Genomic DNA, 19,407 nt, shown 5'->3' on the forward strand with positions numbered 1-19,407 from the left:
AGCAGAAAGTAACATGTTAGCCTCGCTAAAGTTATGCTAACATCTTATTCTGCAGAATTTAAAAGCTCATGTATTGAAATCATTTTCATGATGCCAGCTGTAACATTTGCATGCTGGTATTCACATTTTTTTAACCCTCAGATTCAGTAGAAACCCAGAGGATTTTCTGAACACAAGGTGAGAAGGGTTAGGGTCGGGATTAGGGTTGGGGTTGGGATTGGGGTTAGGGTTGGGATTAGGGTTGGGGTTGGGATTGGGGTTAGGGTTGGGGTTAGGGTTGGGGTTAGGGTTGGAGTCAGGGTCAGGGTCAGGGTTGGGGTTAGAGAAGGTTCGTTGTGGCGAACCCAGAGCGCCTGCAACGTATGGTTGGACATCAGAGTCAAACTTCATGTTTCCTCTCGGTTTCCTGCTTGTAATTATTGAACTGTTCCTTCAAAATGACGCCAAAATAAAAGCTCATAACATAACTAACCATCACTCTTCAGATCATATGAACAGAATCTGAAACTTGCTGCTGAAAGTCCAACAATCACCTCAGTGAACAGCAAACCAGAGCTCAGCATCACATGCTTTTACTTTGGAAATGTGCAGGAAGGAAAGTCTGATCGGAATAACGCATTTGTTTTCTGTCCTGAAGACGTTTAAAGCACAACTACAACTAAATAAGAGACATGCAGCTTCAGGGACGTGTCCCTCCTCCTCCTCCTCCTCCTCCTCCTCCTCCTCCTCCTGCAGCTTTCAGATGCTAACGAAGCAGACATATGGAGAGGAGGTCTCTGCTGCTGCCCTCCTAAAGATTCAGATTGTATGACAAATCACGTCCCGGACGGCTCGGCCTCCTCCCAGTCCTCCCAGTCCTCCCAGTCCCCCCCGGCCTCCACCACTCCCCCAGACGACGGCTTCATTAGCCTGAAAGAAGAGAGTTTTCACAGCTTTGTCAATCAAGACTCTCAGTCCTTGTGTGAGTCTCAATTGCTCCTTTGTTGCAGCAGAGCCCAGTTATTGCAGTGCAGACCATATGGCCTCCTCTGCTGCAGGACGCGTCTCCGTCCTCAGCCTGGAGACGGCCGGGGTCCTGTGACCAGGGGTGTCCTGCTCCGCTAAGGGTCAGAGGTCGCTCCTCCGGGCCTGGTCCCGGTTCCTCAGGTTTGCCAGGTGATCAGGCTTCAGAGTTCAGCTGCTTCATTTTCCTTTTGAGTTTTTCAACAGCAGCATTTGGACTTGTTGGTTGTGATTGGTTTGTTTTTCATCCGACTTGCCTGTGATTGGCTGATGGTGCTTTGTGTTGCTTCATGTTTTGGTCTCACAAAGGCAGCGTCCCAGACCATCATACTGCCACCACCTTGTCTGGCTCTGGCCAGGATGTTCTGTTGGTTTCAGCACCTTCCAGAAAAGTCTTTTTTGTCTATTCAGTCCACAGAACATTTTCTGGATAAACAGCAGACGGGTCTTTGTGTTCTTGTGGGTCAGCAATGGTTCTGGTAAAAAAAATAATCTGTTCCAATTGAGCAGACTGACCGTAAATCTGAACAACGTCTGGAAATGAGAATAATGACGTGATGAAAGCAGTGGAGTCTGTGAACGCCTCACATCCCAACCCGCCGCTCCTGGTTTCGAACCCAACCAAACAGAACCGGGTCAGGAGCCGCAGTCAATGCTCCGCTAAAAGGCCGCTGATGTTAGCGGTTAACTTTCTACCAGCGCTGTAAGTTAAAGGAGGGTGACATGCTAATGCTGGCCAGCATGCTATCCTTAGCATGACTGTCAATATTTCAGCTAGCTTTAGCTTTTGGCTCATTTGACTTTGTAAGGTGGTGTGAGACCGAACCCGCAGGTCCAGATTTACCCACCGCCTGGAGAGTCACTGCTCCGGCTGACTGGAGTTAGCAGTTAGCTACTGACTGCGAACTAGCTAACTGCTAACGTTCTGAGTTAGCAGTCAGAAGCTAACTGCTAACTGAGTTAGCTACTGATACTCATATTAATGAACCTGCTCTGTTCTGACCTGTTTCTGCTGTTAGCTTCAGGCTCCAGGATTCGCTCTGCGCTCCACAGGAAATGCTAAACTTCTAGTTTGTTTTGTGTCCTGAAAGTTTGCAGCATGAACAGCAGAAGCATCTCGATCTGATGTCCTCCTCCATGTCCTCCTCCATGTCCTCCTCTTCCTCCTCCTCCTCCTCTTCCTCAGCTCTGCACACAGACCGCGGTGATCAAATAGTTTATTGTTCGTCTGTCGGCTGTTATCGATATGTTTCCGCCGCCGCTTCAGGAAGGTTTTAATGTAACGCAGCGGCTCCATCCGTCTTCCTTTCTCTGAGCGGCTGTTTGCTCAGCCTCGTAATTTACCTCCAGTTTGCCGACATTAGCGCCACAAAGGCCCGGCGCCATGGCAACGCCACGGCCAGAAAGGAACCGGAACCGAACCGGAGCGACCCGTCCTGGAGCCGGAACCGGGCCGGAACCGGGCCGGATGTTTTCACCTTAGAGGAAGAGATCCAAACGACGTTCAGAGGAAGGAAAGAACCCTTCGGGTCAGAACCGGTTCTTCGGTGAGTCAAACATTGATCCAGATTTTGAGGCGTTCCTCATGAAGAAATGGAGATCGATCAAATTATTGACAATATTGATACAGATCAATACTTCAGACTCAGGTTCTGATTTGATTTTTGAATCATATTTTCTCGGATCTGCCTCAGAAAATACTTTTATTTGCTCCTGAATGAACAATCCACACAATCTGCTCTCATCTTTGTCATTTCTCATCTTCATATTTTATAAAAGTATTTTACAGAATCTGACACGTTTCTTCCAAAATCATTTTAAAATGATTCATTTGAAATCTGTTCATCACAAATGGATTAAATTCACAATCTGACAATTTGAGTGAAAATGAATCATTAGAATATTTCCATCTATTTACTATCATGCAGATGAAAGTTCTGAGTTTATTCATAAAATCGACTTCATTAGCTTAGCAGACAAATGTTTGTTTTCATTTTTACAGCTTAACTTCAGTCAGAAATTATTTTTAGTTTTTATTTTCTCCTAAATGATTTACATTGTTGAAACTGAAAAACTTTATTTGTCACATTAAATTTATTTTTTTCAACAATGTGGTTTTGGTTTGATGACGGACCAGATCCACGTTTCTGGTTCTGATTCTGGTTCTGGCTCTGGCCCTGATCCGGTTCTGGGTCAGAACCAGGACAGAGAAATGAGACTCTGGATCCTGAAGAACTGAAGGAAAACCCGGAGAACCAGACAGAGCGAGAATAATCCTGGACTGGATCAGGACTTCACAGTGAACTGATGATGGAACCATCATCATCCTCATCTTCATCACCTGCCATCTTGGTGAGGCCTTCCATGAGGGGGGGTGCTGCTGTCAGATCGTTGGGCTGCAGGATTACCAGGCCGTTAATCAGAGGCTAAGCAGATTAAACTTCTTCCTTCAAATCAGATCACCCTCCACCAGCAGCCTGGGGCGTGTGTGTGTGTGTGTGTGTGTGTGTGTGTGTGTGTGTGTGTGTGTGTGTGTGTGTGTGTGTGTGTGTGTGTGTGTGTCGGGTGTTCATCTTACTTTCTCACATGTTTCACTTCATTAAAATTCAGTCACATCTCGTTGAGTTTTTAATCCCGTCAGAAAATCAGCCTGAACAGGAACAAACAAATCCCTCCCTCTCTACACACACACACACACACACACACACACACACACACACACACACACACACACACACACACACACACACACACACACACATATATGTGTATATATATATATACATACAAATGTATAACGATGGAGAGCAAAAAGAATAACTCCAATAACTCAGTCAAACATGAACATGTCGATATTATTAATTTTATTCTGAGAAATCCATTGTAGAGCCATTTATACTTTCTTGTTTTTATCCCACCAGGTTATTTAAGGTCAATCATGATTGACCTTAAATAACCTGCTGTTTTTAAAGAGAAGAGGAAACCGTTTTCTTCTGTGCGTGGTTTAGGTTTGATATCGAGTTTGTATGGATTTCTATGACAATAGTAAAACAGTGGAAAACGTTTGAATAATAAATGATTTCATGATAAGTCAAACTAAAAGCATCCTGAATCTGAGCGCATGTAAAACACACACTTTCAGACAGAACCACCAGCAGCCTGAAAAATAGGATTTTAGCCACTACACCGTTAAAGTCCAACTCAAAACCTTTCCTTTCTCACTCTGTCAACGCAGATACAACGCACTCGTTGGCATAACAACTGACAACAACAAAACAAACAAAAACACAGAGCAGAACATTCAGTCTGTTGCAGCAGTTTGGTTTTGGCTTAATGTCTGTTTTGCAATTATTAATGAGTGATTGATGTGACAAGAGGAGAAACTAAATATATTGCTGCCCTTCACTGTATAGCTAGCTCCATGACTAGCTCCATGACTAGCTCCATGGCTAGCTTCATGACTAGCTCCATGGCTAGCTCCATGACTAGCTTCATGACTAGCTCCATGGCTAGCTTCATGACTAGCTCCATGGCTAGCTCCATGGCTAGCTCCATGACTAGCTTCATGACTAGCTCCATGGCTAGCTTCATGACTAGCTCCATGGCTAGCTCCATGACTAGCTACATGGCTAGCTCCATGGCTAGCTCCATGACTAGCTCCATGGCTAGCATGACTAGCTCCATGGCTAGCTCCATGGCTAGCTCCATGACTAGCTCCATGACTAGCTCCATGACTAGCTCCATGACTAGCTCCATGGCTAGCTCCATGACTAGCTCCATGGCTAGCTCCATGACTAGCTCCATGACTAGCTCCATGGCTAGCTCCATGCTAGCTAGCTCCATGCTAGCTCCAGCTAGCTCCATGGCTAGCTCCATGACTAGCTCCATGACTAGCTCCATGACTAGCTTCATGACTAGCTCAATGGCTAGCTCCATGACTAGCTCCATGGCTAGCTCCATGACTATCTCCATGGCTAGCTCCATGGCTAGCTCCATGACTAGCTCCATGACTAGCTCCATGACTAGCTTCATGACTAGCTCAATGGCTAGCTCCATGACTAGCTCCATGACTAGCTCCATGGTAGCTCCATGGCTAGCTCCATGGCTAGCTCCATGACTAGCTCCATGACTAGCTCCATGGCTAGCTCCATGACTAGCTCCATGACTAGCTACATGGCTAGCTCCATGACTAGCTCCATGGCTAGCTCCATGACTAGCTCCATGGCTAGCTCCATGGCTAGCTCCATGACTAGCTCCATGACTAGCTCCATGACTAGCTTCATGACTAGCTCAATGGCTAGCTCCATGACTAGCTCCATGGCTAGCTCCATGGCTAGCTCCATGGCTAGCTCCATGACTAGCTCCATGGCTAGCTCCATGACTAGCTTCATGACTAGCTCCATGGCTAGCTCCATGACTAGCTCCATGGCTAGCTCCATGACTAGCTCCATGGCTAGCTCCATGACTAGCTCCATGACTAGCTCCATGGCTAGCTCCATGACTAGCTCCATGGCTAGCTCCATGGCTAGCTCCATGACTAGCTCCATGGCTAGCTCCATGACTAGCTCCATGGCTAGCTCCATGACTAGCTCCATGACTAGCTTCATGACTAGCTCAATGGCTAGCTCCATGACTAGCTCCATGGCTAGCTCCATGGCTAGCTCCATGGCTAGCTCCATGACTAGCTCCATGGCTATCTCCATGACTAGCTTCATGACTAGCTCCATGGCTAGCTTCATGACTAGCTCCATGGCTAGCTCCATGACTAGCTCCATGGCTAGCTCCATGACTAGCTTCATGACTAGCTCCATGGCTAGCTCCATGACTAGCTCCATGGCTAGCTCCATGACTAGCTTCATGACTAGCTCCATGGCTAGCTTCATGAGCTCCATTGCTAGCTCCATGACTAGCTCCATGGCTAGCTCCATGACTAGCTTCATGACTAGCTCCATGGCTAGCTCCATGACTAGCTCCATGGCTAGCTCCATGACTAGCTTCATGACTAGCTCCATGGCTAGCTTCATGACTAGCTCCATGGCTAGCTCCATGACTAGCTCCTTGGCTAGCTCCATGACTAGCTTCATGACTAGCTCCATGGCTAGCTCCATGACTAGCTCCATGGCTAGCTCCATGACTAGCTTCATGACTAGCTCCATGGCTAGCTCCATGACTAGCTTCATGACTAGCTCCATGGCTAGCTTCATGACTAGCTCCATTGCTAGCTCCATGACTAGCTCCATGACTAGCTCCATGACTAGCTTCATGACTAGCTCAATGGCTAGCTCCATGACTAGCTCCATGGCTAGCTCCATGGCTAGCTCCATGGCTAGCTCCATGACTAGCTCCATGGCTAGCTCCATGACTAGCTTCATGACTAGCTCCATGGCTAGCTTCATGACTAGCTCCATGGCTAGCTCCATGACTAGCTCCATGGCTAGCTCCATGACTAGCTTCATGACTAGCTCCATGGCTAGCTCCATGACTAGCTCCATGGCTAGCTCCATGACTAGCTTCATGACTAGCTCCATGGCTAGCTTCATGACTAGCTCCATTGCTAGCTCCATGACTAGCTCCATGGCTAGCTCCATGACTAGCTTCATGACTAGCTCCATGGCTAGCTTCATGACTAGCTCCATGGCTAACTCCATGGCTAGCTCCACAGCTGAGCTAAATGATGTAAAATCAGTTGATACATTAAATGTTTTTTAGCCATTTAATTGGCGCCGTTCAGACAGGAGGAGCTGCTATCGACAGGCAGCCAGTGCAGTTAGTGAGACGCTGATCAGTCCAGGTGAGGCTCGGCTTCCTGCTGCCTCACCTGCTGCACTTCTGAGCATTTTAATGAAAATATGCAAAAATTCAGCAATTTGACTAGTCCTGCCTCCAGTGGAGGAGTTCAAGTACCTCTGGGTTCATGAATGAGGGAAGAAGGGAGATGAAGATCGACAGGCGTATTGGAGCAGCGTCCGCCGTGAAGCGGCGGCGCCGATGAAGAGAGAGTTGAGCCAAAAAGCAAAGATCTCGATTTACCCATCGATCTACGTTCCTGCCCTCATCTATGCTCATGAGCTTTGGGTCGTGAGCGAAAGATAAAAATGGCGGATAAGCGGCCGAAATGTATTTTTTCCGTAGAGTGGCTGGGCTCTCCCTTAAAGACAGAAGCTGAGTCATCCTAGAGGGACTCAGACTAGAGCCGCTGCTCCTTCACGTTGAGAGGATCCAGGTGAGGCTTCTGGTCAGGATGGAGGATCCCTGTGAGGAGTTCATGTTCCTCCAGGAGGAGAGGAAACCAGGACACGCTGGAGGGACGATGTTTCTCAGCAGGTGATACCTGGAGGAGGAGAAGGCGGCACCTGGAAGATCAGGATGGATTCTGGGTCTGGTTCCAGAACAAGTTTGAGTTTCTGGTCTAGAACCTGAGACCCAAAGCTAAAAGAAACCTGATGCTCTGGATCATGAAACAGATACTGAGCCAGTTCTCCTACAGCTGAACCAGGACCTTCAGAAGAGAAACAGGCCCATAGCACCATGCATCCTCCACCCTGCTAACAGAGAACAGATCCAGTTGGGGTTTGGTTACAGTTCTAGTATTGGTTCTGTCTGTGATGGCAGTAGAGAGAGAGAGCTTCTCCCAAACAACCAGGTGGGATGTAGAGACTGATGGTTGTTCTGGAAACCCTGGGATGCTTCAGAGACGACGTCCTTCATCTCCATGCTGGTTCTGGTCCAGTAGAGTCCAAAACCAGCTGGAAGCTTGGGCTCAGACTCTGATGATTTCAGATCAGCGCCACCTGAAGATCAGGAGGAGAACAGCAGCTGCTTCCACCAATCAGAGGGCGATTTACTCAGCACCCACATCTCCTCTTCTTGCACTCACACGCACATGCACACACACACGCACGCACATGCACACACACACACACGCACGCACATGCACACACACACAAAACACTGAGGAATGTTTCCAGTCTGAATGTTTTCAGACTTTCTGTGTTGCAGAACTTTGGACTGGGTGGATTTTATATTTTGTTTTTAAATGTACATGAGAAATAAAACAGAAGCTGATAACAATAAGAGAGTCTAATTTAAATGTCTTTATTATTGTTAACATTTTTTATGTTCAAAATGGCAGAACTTACACATCCCTTGTTCAATACATGAATAAGTCAGATAAAGTATTTTTTTATAGTATTTAAACAATGTGTTTGTTTAATTACACATGTTCTACACAGTCTGATTTATTAAAATATGTGTCCGATCTTGAATCTCTGATCTGTGAAGTGACGCAGAAAGTACCATATGTCTCTGATAGGGGGCAGTGATGCGCTCCACATTCACAACAAGCAGCAGTGGCTCTTCTTCTACACTTTGAAAAACCTGAAAAGAATCAGAAAAATGGAGAACATAGATTCAAGGCCGCTGTCCTCTGTGGCTGTCAGATTTTTGAAAATGAAATAGAAACCAACGAGATTTGTGGAGTTCAAATGAAAATAAAATAAGATCAAACGCAATTTACAATTTTAAACATTTACATTTTCTGAATTAAAATATGAAGATTTTTTGTTAGTTTTTCTTGATATAAAGTGCTATGTTGGATTTGGGGTCATGCGGGTCACTGCCCCGGGCCCCGCGGGGCTTGTGCCGGCCCTGCGGCCTGCCGGGCGGCCGGAGATGATTTGTGTGCGGCCGGCTCTGGTTTTGTGTGCAGCTCGGCTCTGTTTTGTCCCGCTGGGCCATTAGAATAAGAAAAGCCCAATAGAGAAGCGCAGGCAGAAAGAAAGCGGCACAAAGAGGCGAATCTGGAGCGGGACGAGCGAGCGCGGTGAAAAGAGGCGCAGCGCCACAATGGAAAATTCACCTCATAATCGCTTGATATATTTACATGCCTGAAGACTCTAAACATTGTGTAATTATTTATAAATGAGCCCCCGGATAAAGCTGCAGAAAGACTCTGCAGGTTTCTGCTGCTCCGCGAATCTAAATGGAATAATTGATGGAAAAGTCTCATAAAGATGTCTTCACAGGACGCGCGCGCGCACACAGTGCGCAATGTGCGCGCGCGCGCACAGTGCGCGAGTTCAGCCCAGATCACATCAACCGGATCCGGTTCTGTTGGTTCTCAGAGGATTTTTTTCAATCTTTTTTCTTGTTTCTTCTTGAAACTCTTGGAGCTGATCCAGAGGAACCGGACCGGAGCAGAACGGTCCGGTTCCGAACGGCTTGGTTCCCGTAGAAAGGTTCTGCTGAGTTCAGAAATGATATATTATTATATATAATAACCCTAACATAAGAGAAAAAAATATTTCAGTTTTACAAATCAAAATGACCAGGCTGCGTGCGTCCAGAACAAGACATGGTTCTGGAGGACCAGGAAACCGCCTGTTGGAGCAAAGGAAGGTTGCGGGTTAGACTTCAGCTTCCTTCATCATGTGCCTTGCCCAGAGTGATCCGAACCGGTACCGGTCCAGCTGGCGGTTCTGTCAGGAGTCAGGAGTCCAGACAGGCAGAAGGTCCAATCAGAACCAACTTGCTGTTCCACCTTTAGGAAATCTTTGTCAAACTTTATTTGCCTTTTAATTCACAACTGAATCAATCAATCAGTTTATTGAAACGTTATCAATACACTTAATAAACCAATTAAAAAGAAGAACAGAACAGAACCAGAACAGCTCAGCTGGTTCTGTTCTGGTTCTTCTGAAAGGTTCTGGACTTGAGTTTCTCTCTTAAAGCAGGTCAAGATTTTAGTGTGTGTGTGTGTGTGTGTGTGTGTGTGTGTGTGTGTGTGTGTGTGTGTGTGTGTGTGTGTGTGTGTGTGGTGGTGGGGGGGAGAAGCGGGTCTGTGCGTGTCGCTCGCGTGGCTCTGCTCCTCCTCTGATTGGCTGCCGCTGTCCGGCGGCACGCTTCTCCGTGCGGGCGCTGCGGCGTCATTATGCAGATGAGGCGGTTGGCACGGGGCCGACCTGCCGCTGGGGGGAAACCTGGGGGGGGCGGTCATTGTCCGGCCCGGTATATAAGCGGGCTGAGGCCGGGCGTTGCCAGGCTCACGAGCTGATCCAGTGCAGCAAAGGCGCGTGCCAACAGTCCTGATCCAGACCCGGTTCTGCTGGGTCGGAACCCAACCCTCCTCATCTCACCAGGTGAGTCAGCGCAACGCGCTTTCCTGTTGCAACCCGCACGACCAGGACCTGCATGTAACTCTGCTGTCGCTCCTCAAACCGAACCGAATCCCAGATGGACTCCGTGTTCTCCGACACCGATACCAGCTGCGACCTGTTCCCGCACACTGACGATGAGGATAGCGTGCGGGGCGGCAGCATGCGCGGCGCGTCCCCGCCGCCCCACCAGTCGCCGCCGCTGCAGAAGAAGCGGCGGCGCGGCCGCGGTCGCACTGACGCCAGCGCGCAGGTGGGTGAAGAGAGCCGGCGGCTGAAGGCCAACGACCGGAGCGGAAACCGCATGCACAACCTGACGACGCGCTGGACGCGCTGCGGGCGCTGCCCGCATTCCCGGACGAGACCAAACTCACCAAGATCGAGACTCTGCGCTTTGCGCACAACTACATCTGGGCTTTGTCCGAAACCATCCGCATCGCGGACCTGCAGGCGGGCCGCGGCGGGGAGCCGCTCCCACTGCGGGCCGCCCCCAGCCCGGCCAGCGACGGCAGCGCAGGCCGCTGCTGGAGCTCCGGCGGCTCTGTCCTCCTCCTCCCCGGCCTACTGCGCCTCCCAGCCCGGGCAGTCCCGCCGCGCCGGACGACCTGCTGCAGCGGGACGCGCTGTTCGGCTTCCGTAGCTTCGCTACGGGCATCTACTGAGGACACCTGGACACACCTGCAGACAGACCTGTCCACCTGGACACACCTGCAGACAGACCTGTCCCGCAGCGGAGCAGCATTTTGCCTTACTGAACTGAACTGGATGAGAAGAACGTTCTTCTTCTTTATTTGTCTCACTTTGCGTTTCACTCTAAACATCTTTGCACTTTCCCCCCTTAAACCTCCAGTGAGCAGATTCCAGTCAGACCTCCTCCTCCTCTTCCTCCTCTTCCTCCTCCTCCTCCTATTCCTCCTCCTCCTCCTCCTCTTCCTCCTCCTCCTCCTTCTCCTCCTCCTCTTCCTCTTTCTTCTCCTCCTCCTCTTCCTCCTCCTCCTCTTCCTCTTTCTTCTCCTCCTCCTCCTCTTCCTCCTCCTCGTCCTCCTCTTCCTCCTCCTCGTCCTCCTCTTCCTCCTCCTCTTCCTCCTCCTCCTCCTCCTGGAGGTGAAGAGTCAACTTTATAATTAGTAAAGCGCTGAAGCAGAAAACTGAGCGTGGAAATCCAGTTTCTTCGCTCTGACAAAAGTTGAAAGAACCCCCCCCTCCTCCCCCTCCTCCCCCCATGCCCTCCCTTCACAGAACACCCCCCCTCCCCCACCTGTTGTTTGTATTTATTTGCATTCCTCACATCAAAACTTGTATTTTGTACATAAACAGATTTTTATTCTATTTACTGGAAGTTTTGTGGTTTTTCTATTGAATGAATAAAGTTTTAACGTTTCTATTAAAAAGTCACGTGTTTCTGTTTCTATAGCCAATCACAGGCCTCCGGACGTGCACGCGCCTTCACCAGCATTTATGATCATTAGTATTAATATCGGTTCGTTTTACTGTTCATGAAAAATTCTGCCGATTTATTAACTATAAATAAATGTTGGTCTAAAATAAAAAATATTTTCTAATAGTGTAAAAACTTTTTGAAACAAAGTTAATTTTCCAATAACTTTATCATTCTGTTTTCATTATGAATAGTCCAAATTAAAAAGTTTGAATAATTAATCCCAAAATAAAACAAACTTTGATTCACTGCAGAAAATCACAAAATACCAAAACAGTGAAATATCAGAGGATTATCAAAAAACGCTGATTAATAATTCAGAAAGCTAAAAATGTACTAAGATGAACAGCAAAAGGATTTCTGCAGATTTTCTGTTTTTACAGATCATTAAAATGTAATTATGTCACAATAATATTCAAAGAAAATTATTTTAAAAAATGTATTGGTAAATTTACTTATTTATTAATCATTGAAGAATGGATCCAATCGAGCCTCAAAGACTCGTCTGTGTCACTGTTATTATTTATATTATTGTTGTTATTATAATAATAATAACAATGATAATAATAGTTATTATTATTATCATTATTGTTGTGGTTATAATAATAATAGTTATTATAATTATTATCATTCTCTCCTGTTTTAAACAGAAATTTGCTCCAATATTAAAATTTCTGTTTATTGCTGTTTGCTGTTGGTCGCGGAGGCCCTGCGCGCTCCCGATTCCCGCGCCCCGCATTGTGGTTGTGCGCGGAGCGTGCGCTAATTGAGCGGGATTAACCGCCGTCCGGCAGGCGGCCGCAGCGCCTGCAGCACCTGCAGCTGCAGCATCACGAGCTGCAGAGACTTTCATTGGACGTCTTTGAACCAAACCAGCTGCAGCTGATTGGCTGCCGGATGCGCGCCAAGCTCTGGTCACGTGGCCGGGAGGCCGTGAAAACAGAAACGGTTTCAAATTAAAGCGTCACTTTTGGTGGAGTTTGATTCCCAAAGGAACCAGAACCGAAATCAGAACCAGAGCCAGCAGCAGACGGATGGGGTTCCTCCTCTCTTTTCAGTTTGGAAGACTGAAGATCTCTGCAGTTTGCTCCTCCTCCTCCTCCTCTCCTCCTCCTGAACATCCAGGAAGAGGAGGAGGAAAAGGAGGAAGAGGAGGAAGAGGAGGAGGAAGAGGAGCGCTTGGTGAGTCACATGCTGTAACCGCTAGCAGGAAATAGGTGCTAACTTTGGCGCCAGTCAGTTTAAAAAATGATAATAATAATGGTTTGGTCTTAACTCCGCCCACTTGGTCAATTATTCTGTAATTGTGTTTGTGGGCGGAGCTAATCTTCAGAGGAAGAGAGCCAGACCTGAAGTCAACCAGGAGTCAAGATTTACATGAAGGTAACGAGAGACAGAACGAGAAGAAACCACGAAAAGAGGCGAAGAGAGGAGCAGCGCCATCCGGAGGCCGACTGACCCAAGAATCACAGGGATTCCTCATCACCTCATTTCCCAGGAAGAGGAGAAGAACTGAGAATCATGAATGATCGACAGAAGAGCCTCAAAGCAGCAAATAGATTCAGATGAAGGAGACGCTTCATGATCTTCATTCAGAACCAAAACGCTCCAGATGACGTTACAGAAACGTCCTGAAACTGGCAGGAAGTCCAGCTCATAAGTCATGAAACCAAAACTAATAAGAGAAGATTTACAGATCAGCAGGTCAGTAAACGCATCATGACCATTCTCACATTGGGACACTGCTGTTAGAGTTCAGGGCTCAAAGCCCCGCAGGAAATATCTGACGCTGCCTGAATGCCTCACGACAGGTAGAGATGAAGAGGAGCAGAGGGGGTAAGATTGTCCTGCCTGGGGCAAAGAGGGTAGTTTAAGAGGCCACAGGGCAGAACAGAGAATCACAGGAAAGTGTCAATCAGGAGAGCACGAAGCAGCACACACACACACACACACATACACACACACACACAGACGCACACACACAGACACACACACACACACATACACACACAGACGCACACACACACACACAGACGCACACACACACACACACACACACACACACACACACCACACACACACACACACAGACACACACCACACAGACGCACACACACACACACACACACACACACACACAGACGCACACAGACGCACACACACACACACACACCACACACACACACACACACACACACACACACGCACACACAGACGCACACACACACACGACTCACACAGACGCACACACACACACACACAGACGCACACAGACGCACACACACACACGCACGCACACACACACACACACACACACACAGACGCAAACAGACGCACACACACACACGCACGCACACACACACACAGACGCACACACACACACACACACACACACAGAAGCACACGCACACACACACACACACACACACACAGACACGCACACACACACACACACAGTACACACACACAACAAGATGTTTTAGTTAATCAGAATTTCAGTTTTAGATAGCAAGCTAAATATTTAGGTAGCATGCTAACTTGTAACTTGTACGTCTAAATCAGTTATGTCATTTACTTGAGCTACATATTATTTGAAGCTTAGTTTGAACGGTGACATTTATAGTGAATAAATAACTTGGTAAGATTATGATTAGAAATGAATGTCCAAATTATTATGATTAGTTTTTTATTGTGTAACTTTGCTGTGGGCTCCAGAAGGAAACATCCTGTTGATCCATTTTCACCTATGAGATTAAAGTATTTCTTTGGTATTTGTAATGACATGTAAAATTGACAAAGGTGATAAATGATTTTTGTGCAAACTGCAAACAGAACCGTCAGGCCCAATAAATTCACTCTCTGTGACTGTGTTGGTAAACTGGTCCAGAACCAGTGGAACCAGTCAGACCAACAGGACAGTCGGTTCCTATCTGCTGCTCACGATCTCATCCCAACCTGGACTCAGCAGAGATATCCCTGATCAATACAGCTGATGACATCATCAGCATGTCAGTGATGGACCCTGAAGGCATCATGGACCAAATATGGAGGAAGCATCAGCAGCCATGACCAAGCAGCTCCTGTTATCTAGCGCTGCTAGTGATGCTAGCAATGCTAACGATGCTAACGACCCCAGATACCGATCAGGAACCTGAACCTGCTGCTGCTCAGGTAAACTGATGGAGGTCCTGCCTTCCAGATAACCTTTGACCCCCACACCTCTGTTCATGCTGCACCTGTTAGCCAGTCTTACTGAGTTCTGCATTTCAAACTGGTTCTGGTACCATGGGTTGATGGGTCACAGCGGACCGGTAACGAGATCTGCATATCAATAAATAAATAATGATTAATTAAAACCAGATCAATAATTTCTATTTTTTTATTAATCATTTCTCTTTCTACCAAAGTTAAAAGTTTTCAGTCTCATCAGCTGATTATTTTTTTAACTTTATCTCCAGAGTTTGTTCATTCATTCATTCATTCATTCATTCATTCATTCATTTATTTATTCAACATTTATTCATTCATTCACTCATTCATTATTCATTCATTCAAACATTCATTCATTTATTCATTCATTCATTATTTATTCATCATTTATTCATTCATTTATTCAATCATTTATCATTCATTTCATTCATTCATTCATTCAATCATTTATTCATTCATTTTTATTCATTCATTCATTCAATATTTATTCATTCATTATTTATTCATTCATTTATATTCATTCATTCAATCATTTATTCATTCATTTTATTCATTTCATTCAATCATTTATTCATTCATTTATTTATTCAATATTTATTCATTCATTCATTTATTCATTCATTCAATCATTCATTTATTCAATCATTTATTCATCATTTATTATTCATTCATTTATTCATTCATTCATTCAATCATTTATTCAATCATTTATTCATTCATTTATTCAATCATTTATTTATTATTCATTCATTATTCATTTTATTTATTCATTCATTCATTCAATCATTTATTCATCATTTATTCAATCATTTATTCATTCATTTATTCATTCAATTATTCATTCATTCATTCATTCAATCATTTATTCATTCATTCATCAATCATTCATTCATCATTTATTCATTCATTCATTCAATCATTTATTCATTCATTTATTCAATCATTTATTCATTCATTCATTTATTCATTCATTTATTCATTCAATCATTTATTCATTCATTCATTATTCATTCAATCATTTATTCATTCATTCATTTATTCAATCATTTATTAATTCATTCATTTATTCATTCAATCATTTATTCATTCTTTATTCATCATTCATTTATTCATTCAATCATTCATTCATTCATTCAATCATTTATTCAATCATTTATTCAATCATTTATTCATTCATTTATTCATTCAATTATTCATTCATTCATTCATTCAATCATTTATTCATTCATTCATTCAAATCATTTATTCATTTATTATTCATATCATTCAATCATTTATTCATTTCATTCAATCATTTATTCATTCATCATTTATTCATTCATTGATTTATCAATCATTTATTCATTCATTCATTTATTCATTCAATCATTTATTCATTCATTCATTTATTCAATCATTTATTAATTCATTCATTTATTCATTCATTCAATCATTTATTCATTCATTCAATCATTTATTCATTCATTCATTTATTCAATCATTTATTCATTCATTTATTCAATCATTTATTCATTCATTCATTTATTCATTCATTCATTCATTTATTCATTTATTCATTCATTTATTCATTCATTTATTTATTCATTCATTTATTCATTCATTTATTTATTCAATCATTTATTCATTCATTCATTTATTCATTCATTCAATCATTCATTCATTTATTCAATCATTTATTCATTCATTTATTTATTCATTCATTTATTCATTCATTCATTCAATCATTTATTCAATCATTTATTCATTCATTTATTCAATCATTGATTTATTTATTCATTCATTTATTCATTCATTTATTCAATCATTTATTTATTTATTCATTCATTTATTCATTCATTTATTTATTCATTCATTCATTCAATCATTTATTCAATCATTTATTCAATCATTTATTCATTCATTTATTCATTCAATTATTCATTCATTCATTCATTCAATCATTTATTCATTCATTCATTCAATCATTTATTCATTCATTTATTCATTCATTCATTCAATCATTTATTCATTCATTTATTTATTCATTCATTCATTCAATCATTTATTCATTCATTTATTCAATCATTTATTCATTCATTCATTTATTCATTTCATTTATTCATTCAATCATTCATTCATTATTCATTCATTCATTTATTTATTCATTCATTTATTCATTCATTTATTCAAATCATTTATTCATTCATTTATTCATTCATTCATTCATTCAATCATTTATTCATTCATTTATTTATTCATTCATTCATTCAATCATTTATTCATTCATTTATTATTCATTCATTTATTCATTCATTCATTCAATCATTTATTCATTCATTTATTTATTCATTCATTCATTCAATCATTTATTCATTCATTTATTTATTCATTCATTCATTCATTCATTCATTTATTCATTCATTCAATCATTCATTCATTTATTCAATCATTTATTCATTCATTTATTTATTCATTCATTTATTCATTCATTCATTCAATCATTTATTCAATCATTTATTCATTCATTTATTCAATCATTTATTTATTTATTCATTCATTTATTCATTCATTTATTCAATCATTTATTTATTTATTCATTCATTTATTCATTCATTTATTTATTCATTCATTCATTCAATCATTTATTCAATCATTTATTCAATCATTTATTCATTCATTTATTCATTCAATTATTCATTCATTCATTCATTCAATCATTTATTCATTCATTCATTCAATCATTTATTCATTCATTTATTCATTCATTCATTCAATCATTTATTCATTCATTTATTCAATCATTTATTCATTCATTCATTTATTCATTCATTTATTCATTCAATCATTTATTCATTCATTCATTTATTCATTCAATCATTTATTCATTCATTCAATCATTTATTCATTCATTTATTCATTCATTCATTTATTCAATCATTTATTCATTCATTCATTTATTCATTCAATCATTTATTCATTCATTCATTTATTCAATCATTTATTAATTCATTCATTTATTCATTCAATCATTTATTCATTCATTTATTCATTCATTCATTTATTCATTCAATCATTTATTCATTCATTCAATCATTTATTCATTCATTTATTCATTCATTGATTTATTCAATCATTTATTCATTCATTCATTTATTTCATTCAATCATTTATTCATTCATTCATTTATTCAATCATTTATTAATTCATTCATTTATTCATTCATTCAATCATTTATTCATTCATTCAATCATTTATTCATTCATTCATTTATTCAATCATTTATTCATTCATTTATTCAATCATTTATTCATTCATTCATTTATTCATTCATTCATTCATTTATTCATTTATTCATTCATTTATTCATTCATTCATTCATTCAATCATTTATTCATTCATTTATTTATTCAATCATTTATTCATTCATTCATTATTCATTCATTCAATCATTCATTCATTTATTCAATCATTTATTCATTCATTTATTTATTCATTCATTTATTCATTCATTCATTCAATCATTTATTCAATCATTTATTCATTCATTTATCAATCATTGATTTATTTATTCATTCATTTATTCATTCATTTATTCAATCATTTATTTATTTATTCATTCATTTATTCATTCATTTATTTATTCATTCATTCATTCAATCATTTATTCAATCATTTATTCAATCATTTATTCATTCATTTATTCATTCAATTATTCATTCATTCATTCATTCAATCATTTATTCATTCATTCATTCAATCATTTATTCATTCATTTATTCATTCATTCATTCAATCATTTATTCATTCATTTATTCAATCATTTATTCATTCATTCATTTATTCATTCATTTATTCATTCAATCATTTATTCATTCATTTATTCATTCAATCATTTATTCATTCATTCAATCATTTATTCATTCATTTATTCATTCATTCATTTATTCAATCATTTATTCATTCATTCATTTATTCATTCATTCATTTATTCATTCATTCATTTATTCAATCATTTATTAATTCATTCATTTATTCATTCAATCATTTATTCATTCATTTATTCATTCATTCATTTATTCATTCAATCATTTATTCATTCATTCAATCATTTATTCATTCATTTATTCATTCATTGATTTATCAATCATTTATTCATTCATTCATTTATTCATTCAATCATTTATTCATTCATTCATTTATTCAATCATTTATTAATTCATTCATTTATTCATTCATTCAATCATTTATTCATTCATTCAATCATTTATTCATTCATTCATTTATTCAATCATTTATTCATTCATTTATTCAATCATTTATTCATTCATTCATTTATTCATTCATTCATTCATTTATTCATTTATTCATTCATTTATTCATTCATTCATTCATTCATTCATTTATTCATTCATTTATTTATCAATCATTTATTCATTCATTCATTTATTCATTCATTTCAATCATTCATTCATTTATTCAATCATTTATTCATTCATTTATTTATTCATTCATTTATTCATTCATTCATTCAATCATTTATTCATTCATTTATTCAATCATTGATTTATTTATTCATTCATTTATTCATTCATTTATTCAATCATTTATTTATTTATTCATTCATTT

General features: G+C 40.7%; 1 pseudogene; it reads left to right on the plus strand.

Annotated features, from left to right (window-relative positions):
• The first annotated feature begins 10,233 nt into the window (after positions 1-10,233).
• On the plus strand, positions 10,234-10,878 carry LOC129356636 (neurogenin-1-like; annotated as a pseudogene).
• Positions 10,879-19,407: the final 8,529 nt, after the last annotated feature.

Source organism: Poeciliopsis prolifica, unplaced genomic scaffold (assembly GCF_027474105.1).
Source record: "Poeciliopsis prolifica strain line A6 unplaced genomic scaffold, Auburn_PproV2 SCAFFOLD182, whole genome shotgun sequence".
Taxonomy (NCBI): domain Eukaryota; kingdom Metazoa; phylum Chordata; class Actinopteri; order Cyprinodontiformes; family Poeciliidae; genus Poeciliopsis; species Poeciliopsis prolifica.